This window comes from Littorina saxatilis, linkage group LG8 (genome assembly GCF_037325665.1).
Source record: "Littorina saxatilis isolate snail1 linkage group LG8, US_GU_Lsax_2.0, whole genome shotgun sequence".
In the NCBI taxonomy this organism is placed as follows: Eukaryota; Metazoa; Mollusca; class Gastropoda; order Littorinimorpha; family Littorinidae; genus Littorina; species Littorina saxatilis.
Genome location: NC_090252.1, coordinates 39,308,515 through 39,314,127, shown reverse-complemented (window position 1 = coordinate 39,314,127; position 5,613 = coordinate 39,308,515).

The window sequence follows — 5,613 nt, the reverse complement described above, 5'->3', positions numbered from 1 at the left end:
ACACACACACACACACACACCTTTGTTGACACACTTGGATAACAATGACTCGTTATTCTTCCACAAAAAAAAGTTACTCACGTTCAGCAAGCACTTCACAATCCGCAACACCGACGGTGTTAATAGTAGGGCTGCTACATTTCACAGTTCCCAGGATGCTGGCTCTGTTGTTCTGTCTGACCGTCAGTGTGCTGGACCTCTGTGTTGCGCTCACGTCGTACCTGTTGTCGTTGTCCTTAGGTGTACAACGTGGGTTGGACAACAATACACACCTAGCTATCAAATCAACGCTTCCTCCACGGACAACCTCCCAGGACAGTGTGTCAGCTATGACACCTGAAGCCGTACATGTCAGTGTCAGGAAAGGACTAGTGCTGTTGAAGACCACAGAATGGTCGCCGCCGCACAGTGTAAGCTTGCTCCCTGAGGAAAGGGACACAAACAGATAGATTTTGAGTAAATTAGTTTGTTGATTAAGCAAACACACATACACACCCACACACGCACGCACAAACGCACGTACGCACGCTTACACACACTCGCATACATACGCACACGCACACGCACGCACGCACACACCCACGCGCGCGCACACACACACACACACACTCACACACACACACTCTGACGCACGAACACACACACACACACACACACACACACACACACACACACACACACACACACACACACACACACACACCTGTCAAAACTTGACTAAATGTTAAAAAAAAATCAGTTACAGACAGACAGACAGACAGACGTCCACGTAGATCCAATGATTTATTTCCATGTTCGTGCCTTGATTCATTTTTACGAAACGAATCTGTTCACGAAGTGTGCTTCTGTCCTTCAAACATTTTAAACAGAAATGTGTCTGTGTGAGTTTGGTTTTCCCTCAAAAAAAAGTATGACTCAAAGGCCTTGTGAGTGAATTATTTCCGGTTTGTTATACACAAAGGTTGAATTATGTTGTGCGCGCGCGCTTCTGTGTGCGAGTGAGTGTGTGAATGTGTGTGTGTGTGTGTGTGTGTGTGTGTGTGTGCAGGGCCGGACTAGGCGAAGAGGAGGGGGGGGTGCCAGTGGTGGCCCAGGGGGATGTCCCCTCTGGCGGCAGGGGCGGATCAGTTCATTTTATGACTGGTTTTTTTCAAAAGTATATTTTGAAGATATGGGTGTGAAGGCGCGAAGCGCCGAGCCGACTGCGCGAAGCGCCTTGCTTGCTAGGGGGGTCCGGGGGCATGCCCCCCCGGAAAATGTTGAAAAAAGGATGCAAAATGGTGCAATCTGGTGCATTCTGAGGATGATCATTACCAGTTTCAGGGAGCAGATTTTGTCACTGATTAATACCCCAAAAATTGAAACTCAATGTAAAATAAAGAAATGCATACCTCATTCAATATTTTTATTTTTTGGCTGGGGGGGGGGGGGGGGGGCGGAAACCCTAGAACCCCCCCCCCCCCCCTCGTTGTGGGGGTCAGGGGGCGAAGCCTCCTGAAGATGATGGGTAGGTCATATTCTGAGATAGGAAAATGGTCGCTCCTTGCATGAAACGGCATAAAATAAGCAATAATAAAAAATTAAAAAATAAGTAAGGTACATGTTTAGGCGAGGGGGGGGGGGGTTGCGCAACCCCCATAACCCCCCCGGTAGTCCGGCCCTGGTGTGTGTGTGTGTGTGTGTTTGTGCATCCTTCGTTATATGGACAAAACGATGGAATTTCGCCCACGCAGTTTTGACGCTCTCAGGCATTGATTTGACATCAAAACAATGTTCTACCCTCAGTTTTGGTTTTTTAGACGCCATATTAATCATAAAACTGTTGAGATACGTCATTTTTTTGGGTCATTTCTGAGTGTGAAAATGTGTGCGACTCTGCCGGAAAGCGATTTTACGATTACAATTTGTTATATTTAAGCGAGTGTATTATTTCTTACGCCCCCATTCCACACAACCGTTCTAGGTCCCGTTCCCGTACCGACTAAGGACGGCTGCCACAACATTGGAACGCTGCGTAAACGGCCGTTTTTGGCATCTTTGAGCAGCGTCTGACCATAGTGGCAGCCGTCCTTAGTCGGTACGGGAACGGGACCTAGAACGGTTGTGTGGAATGTTGGTATGACAACTCAGTGTGTGAGAGCGCTACCGTTGCGTTACCGTTGTTTTAAGTGCCTTTAACGATCTAAGCGTTCCGTTACCGATGGGTTAAGGTTCCATTACCGTTCATTCTGATCGGGAGGGGAACCGCTAACATTTTGAACATGCAGCCCAAACTCAACCGTCCCTACCGACCCTACCGTTCAAAGCAGTTCCGTTAACGATCATTTACGTTCTATTTCAGTTCCCTCCCGATCCCTCCCGTGCCCGCACCGTTCCTTGGTCGGTACGGGAACGGGACCTAGAACGGTTGTGTGGAATGGGGGTGTTACATACTTCTGTTGTAATTCTGTAATCAAATCTGAAATTTAGTTAAGTTCAAGCCAATAGTTATTGGAAAAACAGGTGTCACATCAGTATATAAACCAGCCACAAATATCGACAACGTCGTTTTTACATGTATGTGTGTGTGAGTGTGTGAATGGTGTGTGTGTATGTATGTGTGTGTGTGTGTGTGTGTGTGTGTGTGTGTGTGTGCGTGTGTGTGTGTGCGTGCGTGTGCGCGAGTGAATGTGTATGTGTGTGTGTGTGTGTGTGTGTGTATGTGTGCGTGTGTATGTGTGTGTGTGTGTGTGTGTGTGTGTGTGTGTGTGTGAGTGTGAGTGTGTGTGGGTGTGGGTGTGTGCGTGTGCGTGTGAGTGTGTGTGTGTGTGGGTGTGTGCGTGTGCGTGTGCGTATGTGCGCACGTGTGGAAAAAATATATATTACAATGTGAAATAAGTTATTGATATATTGAGAAATGTGCTCAGACAGTTAAACTATTGATTCATAAACAGAAATTTGCATGGCTTGTTAGGTAGGGCGTGTTAGGTAGGACACCAAATAAACTCTCGGATGTATAAAATGTAAAATATATTTAAGTTTAAGTCACTGTTTCGACGGTTGAAAGTGAATCATGCCGTCAAAAAACGCCATTTTTGAGGGTAGGCGTGGTCACAGACCTGTGACGTCATACCCAAATATTACTCAGATTCCAAAAACACATTTTTGAGCAGAAAAAAGACTGATCTTCAAATACACGTATATTTCTGACCAAAAAACTGCTGTTTAACATCTGAGCTATACCACTGAAAACATATCCTTAACTTTTTGTGCTCAGTGTACATATATTTACCGACACATAGATAAAATGAATCCAAAAACAAAGAGACTGCCAACGTTCCAAAATTCAGAATAAAAAAACCTGTGAATATATTGTTTTGTTAATAACAGATGTTCCAACAACCTACCTTTCTTGTTTTTTGATTTAGACACATACATATTTACCGACACAAAGACAAAATGTGACCCTCCACCACGAAATGAGTCGCATGTCACCTCGCGCGGTTCTGCGCTTGGCTTAATGTAGGTCCGGGGAGTGTCTGGTAACAGTGTGAGGGTCACCTTAGTCACAGGCTTATAACTCAAACAGTGTTCACTCTTTTCTAAAACGGTTTTTACCACTGGATAGAGCATAAAACACTCTTTAGGAAAATGTAAAAATATGAAAATCATGCAAAGGTGACATGCGACTCATACCCTCGTGGATGGTCACAAATAGTGACAGAGTGAGACAGAAGCAGGTATAATTTTACCGTGGCAGTTGTGAACCATCACACTCAGTAGTAATATCAACACGGTGTTCATTGTTGGCTTTCTTTATCAATGAATGAAGCCCTTGATTAACCATCAAATAAGTGTGATTACAATCAGCGCTCACGCAAACAGTGTCAAAACACTTCCGTGGGACAGATTTCACAAGCTTCTTCAAAAACGTTACCAATAAATTAATCTTTACAACCAGCGAGTGCACTTACTGTTCCGGCCGTGCAGGTTCGATAATTAGCATGACAAAGGATAGAATCTGTGAAGCTTCCTTGTACGTAGTAACAATAATTTATTTCCATCATTTCGTGTTTGAGTTTGGTAATTTGCGAGTGTTTTTCGTTTCCTTTTAACTAAAATTTGAAGACACTATAGAACTTCTGAGAAAGAGAGAGAGAGAGAGAGAGAGAGAGAGAGAGAGAGAGAGAGAGAGAGAGAGAGAGAGAGAGAGAGAGAGAGACAAGCAGACATATACAAACAGACAGAGAAACACAGACCAAGTGACAAATATCGAGACAGCGAAAGGCAAGAAGATACATAGAATGAGAGACAGAGTCAGTGAGCAAGATGCAGAAAGACAGACAGACGGACAAGACACAAAGAAATAGGCAAAGAGACACACAGAAAAAGACAGAGGAAGACATATACCGACAAATAGACAAAATAGTGACAGCTACTGAGATAGTCAATGACAATGAAAATTCTTTATTCAAAGAGGATAACTGAGGAAGGGCAGTGATCTGCTTTTTCAAAAAAATGGCCCTCACCCTAAAAAGGGATGAGTCTAAAATGGTTAAAGAAAACAACTGCTGCATGTTTATAAACTGCAGTAAGAACAGAAGATCTAACCCAGACGACACAGTACCTCTTCCACAAGGTCAAAGAGGATGCTATCTGTGAAAAAGCATGGACAAAGAACGGTAAAGTGGTGATGAAAACCAAAAAAGGAAAAGTTGTCTCTATCAGATCCCTATCTGAACTCAATGACCCCACCAGAAGACAGTCGGAATGGAGTAGTCATGCCTCCGAGCGTTGAAGGGTAGTTATTCTGGGTTTTTTGGGGGGTACTAGGTTGTGCTAGGTTGTGTAAATATAATCATAATCACAAACAAGATTGTCACGTTGTCCAGCCGTATGTCAGAGATCTTGAGTCTGCCTTTTACAGGCTACCAAACACACAACAAATATCCGAGTATCTGTCTGTTTTTGTTCTATGATAAACAAGGTATGTTCTTTATCACTGACTTTTGACAACTAGACAAGTAGAAAGCACATGGCAGTGTTGTGATCACGTGATGTTTTGTTTTGGTTTGCCTAGCTCCTCCACCGGTACAGACGTTGGTTTCCTTTTTACGATCCCGGTTTCTCCCCAACTTCTAACGAGAGTGTGTTCCGTCACTTGTTTTCATTCTACATCAAATGTTTTGTCATCCAGCCATGTTACTAAGCCGTACATAATACATACTGAGAGTAGCTTCGGTGAAAATATTTCCAGTCGCCACACGAAAAACCACGTGATCGGTGCAATCCAAAATGGCGTTAATCGATCGACTACAACTGTGTACTTTTAAGTACTTGGATAAAGTTCAATAAAGTTCCTGGAAACATACTCCTTCGTCCTATAGCCCAGTGGCAAGATCCGAAGGTATGTGTTACTTGTATTCATGTCTGTTTACTCTTTCTTGTTGTACCCTTTCTTGTTGTAACTTTTGTTCCGTTTTTGCTTGTTCTCTTTGTTGTTTGGTATTCGTGTCATTCGTGCCGCGTTGTTGGCCCCCCCTTCGTGCCCCTGTTAGTGTGTTGAGCTGGTGGTCGCGATTTTATGCTGTGTCTATTACCATCACTATGCTGGATGTATGGTTCTATATTTCT